The sequence below is a fragment of the Lagenorhynchus albirostris genome, chromosome 1, assembly GCF_949774975.1.
Source record: "Lagenorhynchus albirostris chromosome 1, mLagAlb1.1, whole genome shotgun sequence".
Lineage (NCBI taxonomy): Eukaryota > Metazoa > Chordata > Mammalia > Artiodactyla > Delphinidae > Lagenorhynchus > Lagenorhynchus albirostris.
The window spans coordinates 133,467,710-133,483,580 of record NC_083095.1 but is presented as its reverse complement, the minus strand read 5'-3'; the positions used below and the strand labels follow the sequence as shown (position 1 = coordinate 133,483,580).

Sequence of the window (15,871 nt, the reverse complement as noted above, 5' to 3'; positions counted from 1 at the left end):
GTTTGTTCTTTAATTCTTCTAGGTCTTTGCTAAACATTTCTTGCATCTCTTGATCTTTGCCTCCATTCTTTTTCCGACGTCCTGGATCATATTCACTACCATTATTCTGAATTCTTTTTCTGGAAGGTTGCCTATCTCCACTTCATTTAGTTGTTTTTCTGGGGTTTTATCTTGTTCCTTCATCTGGTACATAGCCCTCTGCCTTTTCATCTTGTCTGTCTTTCTGTGAATGTGGTTTTTGTTCCACAGGCTACGGGATTGTTGTTCTTCTTGCTTCTGCTGTCTGCCCTCTGGTGGATGAGGCTGTCTAAGAGGTTTGTGCAAGTTTCCTGATGGGAGGGACTGGTGGTGGGTAGAGCTGGGTGTTGCTCTGTTGGGCAGAGCTCAGTAAAACTTTAATTCAATTGTCTGCTGATGGGTGGGGCTGGGTTCCCTCCCTGTTGGTTGTTTGGCCTGAGGCGACCCAACACTGGAGCCTACCCAGGCATTTTGGTGGGGCTAATGGCGGACTCTGGGAGGGCTCACGCCAAGGAGTACTTCCCAGAACTTCTGCTGCCAGTGTCCTTGTCCTCACAGTGAGCCACAGCCACCCCCTGCCTCTGCGGGAGACCCTCCAACACCAGCAGGTAGGTCTGGTTCAGTCTCCTATGGGGTCACTGCTCCTTACCCTGGGTCCCGACGCGCACACTACTTTGTGTGTGCCCTCCAAGAGTGCAGTCTCTGTTTCCCCCAGCTCTGTCAAAGTCCTGCAATCCAGTCCCACTAGCCTTCAAAGTCTGATTCTCTCGAAATTCCTCTTCCCATTGCCAGACCCCCAGGTTGGGAAGCCTGATGTGGGGCTCAGAACCTTCACTCTAGTGGGTGGAATTCTGTGGTATAAGTGTTCTCCAGTTTGTGAGTCACCCACGCAGCAGTTATGGGATTTGATTTTATTGTGATTGCACCCCTCCTACCGTCTCATTGTGGCTTCTCCTTTGTCTTTGGATTTGGGGTATCTTTTTTGGTGAGTTCCAGTGTCTTCCTGTTGATGATTGTTCAGCAGTTAGTTGTGATTCCGGTGCTCTCGCAAGAGGGAGTGAGAGCACGTCCCACTACTCTGCCATCTTGAACCAATCTCTCTAGCTAATGTTTTGATTTCTCCTATTTATGAATGAAGGTCTACAGCCTTATTCTCCAAATGAATTCTGCTGCACACTGGTTCCGTGGGATATTAAAAGAGATCATAAGACAAAAGTTCAGTCGTTCTGCAAGTGTGAGAAATGATGAGTTAAACAAAATATTTTTTAAAGTTACTGAAGAAATAACACTAAATAATGGTGAGGATATGGAGCCACAGAGACTCTCACATGTTTCTGGGGGGAGAGTGTAAACTGGTACTCTGGAAACTAGTTTGGCAGTTTGCATACACCTGTAAATTCCATTTCTGGGCGTAACTATCCAGGAAAAAGGTGAAACTTGTTCACAAAAAGTGTAGTACAGAGAAGTATTTATAGCAACTTTGTTCAAGCAAAAACTGGAAAACGCTATTTACCAACAGGAAAAGAGATAAACACATTGTAATAAATATGTATCTTACAGTGGAATACTCCTCAACCGTTAAAAGTAATGAACCACAGACACATGCAGCAACATGGGTGGACTGTACAGATACTATTTTGAGTGAAAGAAGCCAGACACAGAAGAGCACATGCTGTATAAGAATCCATATACGTGAAGCTTTAGAATAGGCGAAACTAATCTATCGTTATAAAGCAGTTGCCTTGGGGGTGGGGGTAGGGGTGATGGGCAAGGGATGTGAGGGGACTTTCTGGGGTGATGAAAATGTTCAAAATCTTGATACAAATGTGGGTTATATGGGTGTGATCTTTTGTCAAAATTCACTGAACGTGGTAACTGCACTGAATGTCAATTAGACAATGAAAGTGACTGCAAGATCTCTCGGAACCTTTGATAAGCTAAGACATATTATGAATGTCAAGAGCGGGGTGTGGCACATAGGGTTTCCCGGCCTAATCTGACCCTTGCTGGAGGGGTGTGGGCAGAAAGTGTTCCCTCCTAAGTGTAGGAACTGGGAGCAAATGGCTGTGTCGGGCACGAACCACAGGATTCCTTGTGCCTAGTGTCCCAGGTCTCTTAGAGTGCTGCCTGCACCAAGAGGCTGGAGCTGGGGAGGGGCAGGTCTCTGTCCCCTGCTCTGGGGAGTCCAGGCCATGCCACCTGCTCCCCACCCACCCAGTCCTACAGCTTCTGCTAGTGGGGCCTCAGGGTGTCCACAAGGGGATTAGGCTGTAATAGTCAATAGCAGTAGAGAAGTTTCTGGCATGGTGGGAGCTACCATTGCTACCAAGACCCACTTATGCTTCCCTCTGTGGTGGTTGTGGGGTCCTATCCCCTCTGTCCTGTGCAGGCCTTCCAGAGCCCTCACTGACTCAGCACACAGTCCTAATCCGGCAAAGCCTGGAGACAAAGGCTGGGCTGGGTCCGGCTCCAGAGGCCCCCTCCCACCCCTTTGCTCAGCCCTGCCGCCCAAACTCAGGAGGCTCTCAGGGCTCTGGTGGAAAAACTGGTCCCCAGACTTCTCTGAGTGGGTCACGGGCTATGCTGCACCAGTGGGCTTCTCATTTTGCTTGTTCTCATCTGCTTCTCAGCTTCTAGAAATCCTGCAGAATGACTAATTTGTCAATGGTACTTTTGCCGTTTTCGAACACTGCTATAGAGATGTTCTTATTTTTCTCTTCTGTCAATGCAAATGGGGCAGAACAGGTAATTTATGAATGAACCAGGGTGTGTGTGTGTGAATGTCCATTCAGCCTGAGCCCAGGCGAAAAGAAGGGGCTGGAGGAGAGACCGGGGAGGCGGCCTGGCAGGCAGTGGACAGCCAGCCCCATGAAAGGTCCTTGCTACGCACGGGAATGACATTGCTGTGCAGTGGGCCTGACAGATGCTCCATGGGAGATTAGGAAATAAGTCTGCATCTCCCCTGGGCCCTGATACCATCAGCGGTTAAGAGGCCTGTCCGATTTCATTACAAATCTTCCATTCCCAGGGCTTAGAGCTCAGCCTCCAGACTCACAGGTGTGGGAGGACAGTGGGCCACAGCAAGGGCATTTTGCTTTTAATTGTGGTCATTAATCTGACACCAACAGCTGGTCTATCCTGCAGGTGAAGGGGGGGGTGACAGGAAAGCCATCAACTGGGAGCCCGCTGACTCTGCTGCTTTGCTCTCTAGGAAGTGGGGAGAGAGAGGGAAAAGCTTCCCAATCTTGCTTTCAGGGCCCCCTTTCCTGGCCTCACTGGGAAGGATCTAGGTTTGCTTTCTCCCCGGATTTTGTGGGAGTTTCCTGGAGCCTGTAGATGACTAGCTCCCAAGTCATGTTCCTCTTATTTTTCCAGGGCCACAGTGGTGTATGGTGGCACCTTGCCTCAGGCCAGGCCCTGTCCCAAAGTCAGGTTATGTCCCAGTGAGAAGGGTGGAGTGGGACTCCTTACCAGGGCTTACCAGGTAAGCATCTGGAGCAGCCCAATGAGGCGCACGACACAGTAGGGAGAGGCCAAGAGCCAGATGGGACAGAGCTAGAGAGAAGGCCAGCATAGCCACAAAATGGGAAGGTGGGCCAGACAGCGTATGTGTGTGCACACGTTTGCGTGTGATGGGGAGGGTGGACAGGAGAATTTCACCCTGGCAAATTCTATCCCGTCTCCATCCATCCACAACCCTGAGCTGGCACTCCACAGGAACAGCTCTGACAGGCCCCGGGGGCGATTTAGAGGCATGGGTCCACGCTGGGAGCTTGCCAGCATCAGACAAGTACCCAGTGGCAGATGGGCCAGAATAGGGCAGAGAGCAGGTGGGGAGAGGCCCCATGGGGTTGGGGAGGATGTAGGCAGATAGAGACCTTGAAGGTTGAATGGAATCCTGACAGGCAGAGACAGCGTGGTGAGTGCATGGGGAAGGGGTGTACTGCTGGGTGTCCTGGCAAAGCACCGACCAAAGGGTTTGCTGAAGGGTGGGGACCTACTAAAAAGAGGGTCCACTAACAGTGAGCTTGATTCCTAGGTGGCAGGCCTGGGGTCCAATTTCTGGGGTTAGAGGCTGCCTCTGTGAGGACACCTTTCGGAAGATGGTCCTCAGACCCCCTCAGCCTGAAGGGAGCCAAGAGCAAGGCTGGGGCAGCCATAATCACAGCAGTCATCGACTACCATGTGCCAGGACCCTGGGGACCCCACGCCAGCCCTGGGGGCAGGGGCTGATGCCGGCGTGGTGAGTCACTGAGGCTTGGAGAGGACAGGGACTTGTCCAGGGTCACACAGGGCGAAGCGTGTTTGAACCTAGGCCCTTCTTGCTATACTGTGGGGCCTTCAAGAGGAAAGTGCAGCCTGGCTCAACTCCTCCCACCAGCAAGAAGGGCCTGGGCATGGATGGGGGAGGAAACAAGATGCCCAGGTCGGCCCTGGTGCTTCTGCAGATGACGTTTGGCGCTGGGAAGGTCTTTCGACTCCTCAAAGGAAAACCTAGACACTTGTCATCTATTAGGGATAATTTGGGGTAAAGAGTCAATAAGGCCCTATTTGAACGTGGAGCACACTTATTTGGGGTAGGTCTGGCTCAGCCTGGGGAGCTGCTGCTTGCTCTCCCACTTGCGAAGCTTAGTGACCTTGGGCAAGTCATCGCCCCTCTCCATGCCCAGGCTTTCTCGCTGGTGAAATAGGGTAAGAACAGGATCCACCTCACAGGGTTATACTGAAGATGGAATGCATCATGCAGGCAAAGCACATGTAATGGTACCTGGCTGAGGAAAGCTGCTAGAGGTGAGCTATTGCTGCTATTGCAAGTCTTAGCACCTCGCAGAACCATTCAGAGGAAGAACAACCACCATTCAACGACTTGGCTCCAAGTTGCCAAGGAGCTTGTCCAAAAGGGAAGGTGTCACCCCTCCCTTCCTCCTCACCTGCTCCCTCCCAGGGTTTCCTCGGGACACTTGACCAAGCCAGGAAACGTTGACTCTACTTCCTAAATATTTCAGGACCCAGCGCTGCTCTTCCATCTCTATGGCAATGAGCTGAGCTGAGGGGCTCCCAGCTTCCCTCACCTTACAGGTAGGTTCTCCCTGCTCATAGATTCCCCCTCTGGACCCTCCTCTACTGCAGCAGCTAGAGGGATTTTCCTCCAGTGCAAATCTGAGCTTCTGAGAGCCTCCTGTGACTCTCACGTGTTTGCCGGAACATGCCAGAATAAACTTGGCTTTGCACTTGCAGACATTCCTCTGTCTGGAATGCCCTTCTCCCCATTTTGTCCACCTGCTGAACTCCCTTTTATCCTTCAAAATCTAGTGCTGACACGCCTCATCTTGAAGGCTTCCAGACCACCCTTCCTCCCCAACAAGTCTGAGGCAATATGCCTGGTCTTTTATGCTGCCTTTTATGTTGTGTGGACCCCTCTGTTGTCACCCAGTTTACATAATCGTTACCATTGTGCATTCTCCTTTGGACCTATCTCCACCCTCACCCCTAATCCAGGGTCTGGCTCATGCCAGTTTTAGCTGACCCAAACTGAATTTGTTATTAGTCAAATATTCCATGAGCTATAGATGTCACTAGATCAGGGCCACACTGTGTGGCCTTGGTCATGCCCTTTCCCTCTCTGGGCTGCAGTTTCAGCATCTCTATAATGAGGAAGCTGCCAGTGTCTCTGGGTTGTTCTGAGTTTCTGGAACTTCCCAGGTCTGCCTGCCTACTCTAGGGGTGGACAAAAAGTTTGGGGGGGGTCTCCATGCCTCGCAGACCACCTACTTCTCTGGTCAGCTGTGCCCACGGGAACCAGCAACTTCATCCCCCTGGAATCTGGTGACTAGCATTCTTGGGAAACACAAGGATGTTTGCAGAACTTAATATTTCTTTCTTTTCCCCCAAGCAATGGATAAACCTCATTAAGCCAAGACAAGAGAACTGGGTCATGCCCTGCTCATGCCAAGCAGGGGCTTGTGAATGAAGCAGGCTGTTGAATTTCAGACATAAGAAATAATCTGCTCCTTGCACCCGCCTGATCACTTTATTAGCACAAAAGATAAATTTAAACCTCTGACTTATGACAAAAGGAAGTAAGTCTGCACTATCCTCCTAATTAAACCAAGAGAAGCCAGCTAGATGCAAGGACACCAGGCCCACTCAATTAATTAACATTTATTACAATCAGAAAATAATCTAATTCAATTAAAATGTCTCCACAAAAGCGGTTTAATGACTTTCCCCAAAATAAAGTACATTCGACTGGAGCATTTATTATGCCAGGGACCAGTATCATTCATGAGGGAGCTGAAATGACAGCCCTGATGTGGCTCTGTGGAAAGGGGAGGACAGGGCAGGCGGGGCCGGGGAGGGCTTGGCCGAGCCTCTCGTCAAGAGAGAGGGGATGCTTCTGGACAGCAACCCTCTAGTGAAGAGGCAGGCCCAGAGCCAGAGGAGCTGCCCACAGCTGCCTTCACCCTCACCCCCACTTCCTGCTTCAGACCCCTTCCCTCCTGCCAGCTCATCACTGTGCCTGGTACCCCCTTCCCCTTATAGGATCAAGCTTGGGTAAGGTAAGGAATTAAGGGGCAGGCTTGGATTCAGGAGCCTGAGCCCCTTTCTGCCTGTGTCACCTTGGGCAGGTAGGAGGTGTTTAGAGAAAGGACTGTTAGCAGGGCTTTCTGAAACTTAGCCAGGAGATATTTGCAAAGCTGGAGAAACTGCCATTTGAAAGCTGCAAGCAGTTTTCTGACTCTCACGAGGCAGAGATTTGAATTCATAGTGCCTTTGTTCAGCAAAAATCCCTTGGTGGGTCCTTAGTTATAAAAACAGAAAGCAAATACTTGGAGCTCATCCTTCGGAGCTAACAATATCTGAGCACGTACTATTGCCAGGCAGAGGGCTAAACACATTTGTTGGACTACGTCCTTTAATCCTCACAACAACCCTGCAAGTTAGAACTCTCCATTGAAACCGAGGCTCAAAGTGTGCCTGAGGACCACGGTTAGTTAGAGGCGAACCCTGGATCCAAACCCGGGCAGCCAGACTCAGGGCAGAGAGGCCCCCAGCAAGCTCAGAATAACTGTGGGACTCGGCGGGGGTGGGGGTGGGGACGGAGGGAGGCCTCTGTCATTGGACTTGGGTGGGGCCCCAGAGTCTGTCCTGTTGAAAAGCCCCCTGGAGACTCTGGTGCTCTGATCTTGGAGACTGAAATCTCTACATCCACCCTGTCTCCTGGCGTCACACCTTGCCCAACACCCCTGCTCAGCTGTGGCCTCAGAAGAAGGACAGTGTGAATTAAGCCCCTTCTCATCCAGTTCAATTGCACCTACATTGTCTGAACTTTATACAGTCACCAGCATTGAGTATACGCTTTAAAAAGAGCTCTGTTAACTTGATAGGCAGAAAATGGGAGGCCAACAACAGGATCCTAACTAAAAAAGAAAAAGGCGGAGGAAACAACACTTGCGGGATATATAGCAAATGTTAGTGATGGTCACTTCTGGATGGTGACCAGCTTCTGGTGGGTCAACTTTATTTTCGATTTTCTACTGTAAACAGACATCACTTTTATAATCAGAAAAAGCTATGAAAATGGTTTTTAGGTATGCCCTCTTAGTTTTTCATTTCTCTTATTTCTAGAAAGTTTAAGCGTTTGGATTCTTCTATGACTTGTCTGTTCTCATCTCTCTATTGGCATTTTATGTTCTTAATGATGTGTATAAGCTTTTTACAACAGGATTTTAACCCTATGTCCATTATATTTGTTGAAATGGTTTTCCTGGCTGGTTATTTACTTTTCAATTTTGTTTCTAATGTTTTCAGTGGACGAAGGTTTATCATCTTTATGTAGTCAAACCTATTGATCTTTTCCTTTCAGGTGCCTTCTGTTGCTTTATAAGTTAGAAAATCCTTTATCAACAGCAGATAAAACAGGTATTGACTTAGCTTTCTTCCTAGTTCTTAGGGTTTCTTTTCTTTTTTCTTTCCTTTGTGCCATGTAGCTCCTTGTTTGATCTTCTTGGATTTATTTGAGTTTACAGAGTGCAGATTATTTTCCAAATAGCTAACTGATTGTACCAGCACATCTTATTGGATAAGACTTTCTTTCCCTTCCATATGGTAATATCTTACTGATCCTATATTGCATTTTTGTAGATAATAAGCTTTGTTTTTAAGTTACCTATTCCATTACACTGACCTTTTTTTCTTGTATCTGTATCACACTGTTTTATTGATCATAGCTTTTTCATATACTTAAATAGCCTCTCAATTTCAATAATTCCTGGGTTTCTTTCACCTATTCATTCTTCCAAGTGCCTCTGAGAACCATTCTGTAAAGGTCAAAACAGCAACAACAACCCACTGAGGTTTAAGATTCAAATTTCATTGAAATATTTGAGGAGATACATGGTCTTTCTACCCAACCTGGGGGCTCATCTCTCTATCTGCGCATCATCCATTATAATTCTTGGGAGAGTTTTGTAGTTGCTCGTATTTCTTTGTTTACCCATCCCTACAAGAATGTGACTAGATGCTCAGAGAAGCAGAAATGATAAGAAGAATAAATTTACATATGTTATATAATACTGTCATTTTTAGTGAGAGAAGCTGTCTTTTGAAAAGTGCCATGATCGTGATGTCTATTGGGTCAGCCCTTAAGTGAGTTAAGTGAGGAAAGCAATTTGAAGACTATTGTACACATCGTACAGGTGTATGTGTATGTTTTGTGTATATTTGCACAAAAATGGGGCAAGGGGTTGAGCACTTTACCATCTAGATCACCACGGCATGGGGGGAATGGAGAGGGTGGAGGAATGGAAGGTAGATTCCCGTCCACCCCTTTGCTTCCCATCCCCACCCCTACACACAGGAAAAGAAAGTTGCCAAAGTGGCCAGTTACCTCTATGGTGGCTGATGGTCACTCAGTTGCCTTTTTTTGTCCCAGAAGCAGTCCTAGGAGGCCCCCATGGTAGGCACCTGCTGGGTGGGTGAAACTGGGGTTTACTTGCTTGGCAAACTTTGCCCCTCTCCACCTGCAGAGTTGGGGTGGGGGGAGGCAAGTCCGCTCTGGGGCATCTTGAGTGGGAAGTTTCCACAGGCGGCCAGTACCTCCCTCTCCTCAGCAGACACCCCGTTCCTGGCCAGCTCCTTACAGAAGGAGCCAGGATCTGACTGCTCAGCCTGGCAGGCCCTTTCTGGATTTGCCCCCTTCCCCATCCCCACTCTGCTTGCTTCAGGAAGCCTTCCTAGGCTGCCCCAGTCTGTCACGGTTGGAGTGAATGACCCTAGGACCCAGTTATACATTGGCATAGAAACAGGCTAGCAGACTTGTGACGTGGTGGGGAAGAGAACTGGCTTCTGAGTGAGCCAGGCCGGGCTTGAATCTCAGCCCTACTACTTACCAGCTGTGCAGCCTTGGACAAGTTTTTCTTTCTTTTTTTTTTAACATCTTTATTGGAGTATAATTGCTTTACAGTGGTGTGTTAGTTTCTGCTGTATAACAAAGTGAATCAGCCATACATATACATACATCCCTATATCTCCTCCCTCTTGCGTCTCCCTCCCACCCTCCCTATCCCACCCCGCTAGGTGGTCACAGAGCACCGAGCTGATCTCCCTGTGCTAGGCAGCTGCTTCCCACTAGCTAGCTATTTTACACTTGATAGTGTATATATGTCCATGCCACTCTCTCACTTCGTCCCAGCTTCCCCTTCCCCCCCTCCCTGTGTCCTCAAGTCCATTCTCTACGTCTGCGTCTTTATTTGGACAAGTTTCTTACTCACTCTGAGTTTCAATCTCCTCATGTGTAGAATGGGGGTCAGAGGGCTGGAGTGAGGATGGGCAGTGGGGAAGCCCGGCCCAGGACCCGTGGGCCGCAGTTCTGCCCCTGCCCCTCTCCTGCGAGTCTCGCTCAGACTCTTGAGGAGACAGATGGGAGGAGAGAGCGGAGGCAGGAGGCAGGACACACACCAGGCCGAGAGCTGAGTCTGAGGTGCAAGTTGGCGACTGCAGATAGCTGAGGGAACCCTTCCAGCTGGAGTCACCCCAACAGCTTCTTGGCTGAATGGGGCCCTGAAGAATGGGGAGGAAAAAGGACAAGAACCCTGTGGGCAGGGAAATCTCCAGGTGTGTTTGACGAGCAGCAAGGAGGCCAGCCGAAGCAGGGCCTGGGGGTCTGGTCAGCAGTAAGCATGACCGGGTGGCAGGACTCGGGCTCTGCAATTGGGTTGTCTTCTCTGGGCACCAGGGAGCCACTGATTATTCTGGGGCAACAGCAGGGGGTGAGGGAGGAAGGCCATGAGCTCTGGGAAGCTGGGAGGAGGAGCCGGACCGTCTTGAGGACAAATGCTAGTTCCCTCACTAGGGACTTGGGGCAAACAAAACCTCTCTGGCTTGTCTTCTCATGGGTAAAATGGGGATAATTCTAGAACCTACCTCATAGGGTTGTCGTGAAGATAAAATGAAGCTAGTTCAACCCTAAGAAGCTCTCCCTTGCTCTCCTTTGCGCTCCGAGGAAACAGCACTGACAAGAAGGCACACAGATCTGGATTCATACCCTGAGTCTGATTAGTTGAGTGAAAATGGGCAGAATGGAGCCATCTCCTTGGAAGGCTGTGGGGATGAAGCACACTCTCACCTTTGGTAGTGTTGACGCTCCCACCGGCGGCAGCCCAGGGCCTCTCTGAGCAGCACCCAGGCCACAGAGCGTGGGGGAAAGGCTGGCTGCCCTGACCTGCAGGAGGCCCAGGGTCAGGAGGCAGAGGTAAGTCAGTGGGGGACACTGAGCCACTCAGAGCCTGAGGGAAAGAGGCCTGCAGAGCCTGACACCCACAGTGGGGCTCTGTCCTCAGCATCGGGGAGGGGCCTGAGTGGCCTGGCCTGGGATGGCCGTGGCAGCAGGGTTAGGGTGTTTTCGGATGTGCCCTGGGTGTGTGGTGGAGGGAGGCGCAGGGAGGAAAGGCGCTTGTGGGGAGAGGAAGAGCTGATAAGGAGCCACGGCCTTGCAGGTTTTCACGCTGCCTGACCTCCGATCCCTGGTTCCAAGACTCCAGCCCAGGTGTAGGCTGCTGACTGATGGGTGGTGGAGGTGATGGACTCAGAGAGCTGACAGCTCTGTCCCCCGACAGAGATTCGGAGCCCCTCTACTCCTGGGGCCCCCGGGTCCCCCTCACCGAGCACATTCCCCAGCACCCAGTAGCCCTGCTTGGATTCTCAAACTGGGACTGGTGACCAGTAAGGCTCAGGCTTTTGGTTGCTTCCATGTACCTTCCAGCGGGTAAGGGAATAGTTGGTTGGGATATGTGTGTGCAGAGAGTTATGTTATCTCCAGGAGATCGGGGGTTCTACCCAGGCAGCCTGTTTCCACTCAGAGGTCTGCAAGTTTGAGAGAACCGGACCTTAGCAGCCAACTCCCTACTCACCACCCCCACCCCCACCCCCGTATGGAATCCAATTTTTAAGTTTCAGCTGTTAATTACCTCGACCTGCTCTAACTGGCAACCTGTGATCCGCCAACTGCAGTTCTTGGCTCCTGAGGCACTAATGAAGTTCTTTCCCTTGTAGAGCACAGGCTCACTTAAAAGGAAGTATAATTTGCTAGGCCTTGGAAAGCAGCAAGAGCTCCCGGAGCAGAGGGTGTACACTCAGTGCCAGGCAGCCAGAGAGCTTCTCGTACCAGTTAATTCCAGGTAGGAAAGAACTCAAGATTCTTTGTGGCCTGCGTTGAAAGAAGCCAGTTCTCAGGCATGTAGGAAGCCAAAGGCCCTACTCAAATGTCAGTGGCCCATCACCTCTGGACAACCCAGAATCAAAAGGGAAGAGTGGTCTTCCTGAGGGCCCACTAACGGAATTCCTAGGAATGGATCCCATGCTGTGCAAGGTGATGGAGGGGAAATAGGATCTGTCTCCAGCTATACCAAAGGACAAAGTGATCCCATTGATGACCGTGCTCCACCTCACTTGGAGTCAGGCTTGGGCAGCCCTGAACTGGTCCCACCATCCAAGCTTGTATCTTTTCAGGGGCCCCGGTTGGCCACTCACCAGCAGAGCATTAGACAGCAACCCAAGCCTAGTGTGCTCCATCCCTGGAACAGCTCCAGCTGTCTGTCTTTGTCTTTGGTTCTCTTCCTCCAGAAGCCAGTGTGCTGTGCTCACAACGAGGAAGGCTAGCTCCCCGGCTCCTCTCCAGCAAGCAGAGCCCGTGTCCCTGGGGGTCGTCTCTCAGTTTTTTTGCTGACCCTTCCTCCTAGGCCCAGGCAACAGAGAGAGCTTTGAGGCCCACATCAATATGGGTGTTGCCTCCTCAGCAACATAAAACTTGAGTATGGCAATCGGTTTTCTGGAATATCCCTTAAATACCATGTCTGAAAATTCCAGAGTGGAGAGAAGCAGAAACACTGGGCTGGAGACAGTGCCCACTGTCCGGGGTTTAGAGCTCATGTTTGCACTTTCACTCATTCTACTCCAATAACGCGCCAGCTGTCACTGCCACTGCCCACTGCCGACTCGTCCTGCCTGAACCCGGTGGCCTCCTCTCCCGGCTCCTGAAGTGTCTACACATTGGCTTGTCTGCCTTTGTGAGGACACTGTGTGTGACCGTGTACCTTTAGGAACAGGCAAACGATGTGGATTCTGTAGCAGATGACATTGTACAAGGCCCTGCCTTGCTCATATTGTCTGCAGAGCTCTGAGATGGCCACTCAGAGGCTCAGCCTCAGCCTGCTAACCAAACCTCTCAAACGCGTAATAGTACAAACCCAGGAAGTCTATATGGTGACTGGTCACCAGGGGGCGATCTCACACAGCAAACCCGCAGCCCTCTGAGCTCTGGGGGAAAGCTGAAGGCCTTCTCGTTCCCTTCCATGCCTAGTTTTCTCAGTTTAGGGAGGGAACGAATCGAAATATAGTCCAGGTCAGCAGGGAGGAGCATTCAAGAGGGCATGCATCCTGGGATTTAAGATGTAACCATGTCTGCAACCAAACTCCCCCTCCCCCGCAGCACATCAGTGTGGGAGAGCTGCTGAAAGGACAAGCGCTCGTCTGGTTTTTAGTGTATATGAAAATGAATTTATTTACACAGTAACATGATGCCACAGAGAACACAGCAAAGTACCACAGCAAACCAAAGGGCGGCGCCACCTGGTGACAGAGGGGACCTTTCATTGGTAGGTTTATGCAACTCCAAAACATGTTAAGTAGAGGTGAAGCTCCAGGAAAGAGCAAAAGAAATAAGATTTTCAAAAAGAGAGCATGGGCAGAGCCATGGGGAATGAAAGAGAGAGTGGAATGAGGGCTGCCATGATTCAAATCACTGAGAAGGACAACATCTGGCTTCTGCCCTCATCTCACGCCAAAATGCCCGGCATATCATCAACAGAAAAATCCCATCCCAGTGTGTTCACACATCTGCTAAGGGAAGGGATAACCAAGTAGTATTTGGAGCAAGTTTCCTGAAGCAGTGTGGTTTATCTTTCAAAAACACTACCCTGAAGCCATAGGACTGGTTCAACATTCAAGTTATCATGAGTGCGGACACACACATACTTTCCACACACTACACGGGCAAAGTGGATTTTCCATAATATAATATTTGTAGCAAAATATATGACTCTGTACTTCTGCTAGGTTAGAAAATGTCCGACCTCTTTGGATTCCCTGAAACTTTCTGGATTAAAAAAAAAACAACAACAAACATGGAGGCAAATGGATGGGTAAAGGTGAGAAGCTGGAATAAACGCGGAGGCTCTCTGGAGTGGGAAACATGCGATGGGACGTCCGGATGCAAGCCCCTGCCGCCAGCCCAGGTGGGGAAAGCTTCTAGCAGTGGCTGACGCAAAAACCTACTCTAATTTCAAACAGCTGCAGAGAGGGGGGTGTTTAACAGCTATATAGCACCTTGTACATTCTGGGCACTTATAAATATTAAATGGTGGTGATGGTGAGTGATAAACACCTCAGTAGGAAGGTTTATAAAAAAATATTACAATTTGTTAAGAAATTTCCCAAGAGTTCTTTAAACAAACCTATGGAAACTACCATATCTGTTTTAAAAAATTCCTCAGCTCTCAGTATTACGTGGATATGATGTTCCCAAGCTGAAGTTTGGGCAGTAGTCACAACCATGTCAACGAGAGAGGAAACAGTTCCTTCTCCTTAAATACTGGGGAACTTTATAATCTGCGCAAGGTTTTCTTCATCATCATCATCTTGTTTTTCCTAATACACAAAATGGACTTGTTTTAAAAAAATAGGTGCTTATTTGAGGATGCATTATTTTATCAGCTGAATACCTGGATGTGGAATGTATGTGAATTCTCCTCCCATGGCATCTGTCATAACTCAACCTCATCACCTAAGAAGCATCAGGACAAAAAGGCTTGATTTCTTTGGCATAATCTCTACCTAGGATCTTGCACTGCACCTCTTGTGGCTTCCCTTATGGCATCATTTTTGGTCCAACGGAATCCCCACTTTCAGCGCTGCCATCAGCGTGGACAGCTGGGCTGCAGTGCGCACTTCAGCAAGAGCAGCACTTGGATTCGTCTCAGCACAGCACTTAGGGCCTTTGAGAACATGAGCTTCAATGAGGTAAAACTAATAACCCGGTTTCGTGGGCAGCCATCCTGTTTACTCATTAGGCTGAACCAGAATCTTTAATCCTTATCAACTAGTGAGGGGAATAAAAAACATGTCAGAGTTGACCCAGGGAGTCAAGTTCCTTCCCCCCACCCCAAAGTATGCTCATACTTCATTTATACATCTAGAATCATCTGGAATATAGTGCAGAATAAGAAGTCCATCCCAATTTCTGGAACTAGCCTGTATTTTTTTCAGATCACTGCTGGTAACATCTAGGGAAAAATCCTAGTTGCAGGTTATCAGCAAAACCAAGTCAGGTTACTTCCCAGCACCAAAGTATTCTTAATTCAAATTTGGGAAGCTGAGTGCAATCCTTCTACGCCCTACCATTTAGTAGGCCCCAAAGATCTTTCATGGAAATTTTACAATGCTGGAAACTTTAAAATACAATTTTAGGTAGTTTAACTCCCAGAAATATCATTAATATTTCTAGAGGTTCAGATCTCTTGGTTTAGAGTTCTCTAAGTTCACAAACTTATTCTGAGTTTGGAAGCACAACTATCCCCCACTGACAATGAAAGGTTACTCAGAGTCTTGAAATCCTAACAAATAGGTTTTACTTTTAGCCCCTCAACATCAGTAGGCTAGGGAGTGTGGGTGCTTGTGCCCCCCCCCATATATCTCACCCGGTTTATCTTCCGAGGGCAAAACTTGAAACCCACTGCCATATTCCTGGCTTCCAATTCAGACTTAGCCTAGGGGTTGGTGGACGTCCTTCCCGATTCTTTTGTTGTTGATTCCACATGTTGCAACTGCTCTTTTCCCCATCCTGCTGTTATTCTTGATGAATTAGCTTCTGGGCATCACACTAGTACACCAAAGGGGCTCTCCTCAGGCTAGCAAAACAGCCCTCTCACAGCCCCGTCCTTCCTGTGGAACATCTAATTCCCTTCCTTCCCAGACGAGGTTATCATGCTAACAAGGCACTCTGCTGTACATTCAGTCTTGGTCTTGGCTACTCCAGCCATTGTCCTGTTTCTCTAGTACCCAAATGTGTACGAGAGATTATTCTTGCTCATGTGGCTTAAGGAAAAGTTCCAATAGCGGCTTAATTGTTCAAATTCTCAATATAAATGGAAGAATCTATAGTATAAATTTCAATAGAAGAGAAAAAATCCAATCAGTATTGAAGACAATAACTTGACATTACTTGAGAAAACAAAGTGCTATACTAGTCACAATCCAAAACTCATATATATATATATATATATATATATATATATAT

At 48.9% G+C, this 15,871-nt stretch overlaps 1 long non-coding RNA gene across 1 annotated transcript; it reads left to right on the top strand.

Annotated features, from left to right (window-relative positions):
• Positions 1–463: 463 nt before the first annotated feature.
• LOC132523484 (uncharacterized) lies at positions 464–7,088 on the top strand. Its single transcript, XR_009541535.1, has 3 exons — positions 464–626; positions 5,025–5,097; positions 5,912–7,088. It is a non-coding gene; the product is annotated as an uncharacterized LOC132523484 (long non-coding RNA).
• The last annotated feature ends 8,783 nt before the right edge of the window (positions 7,089–15,871 follow it).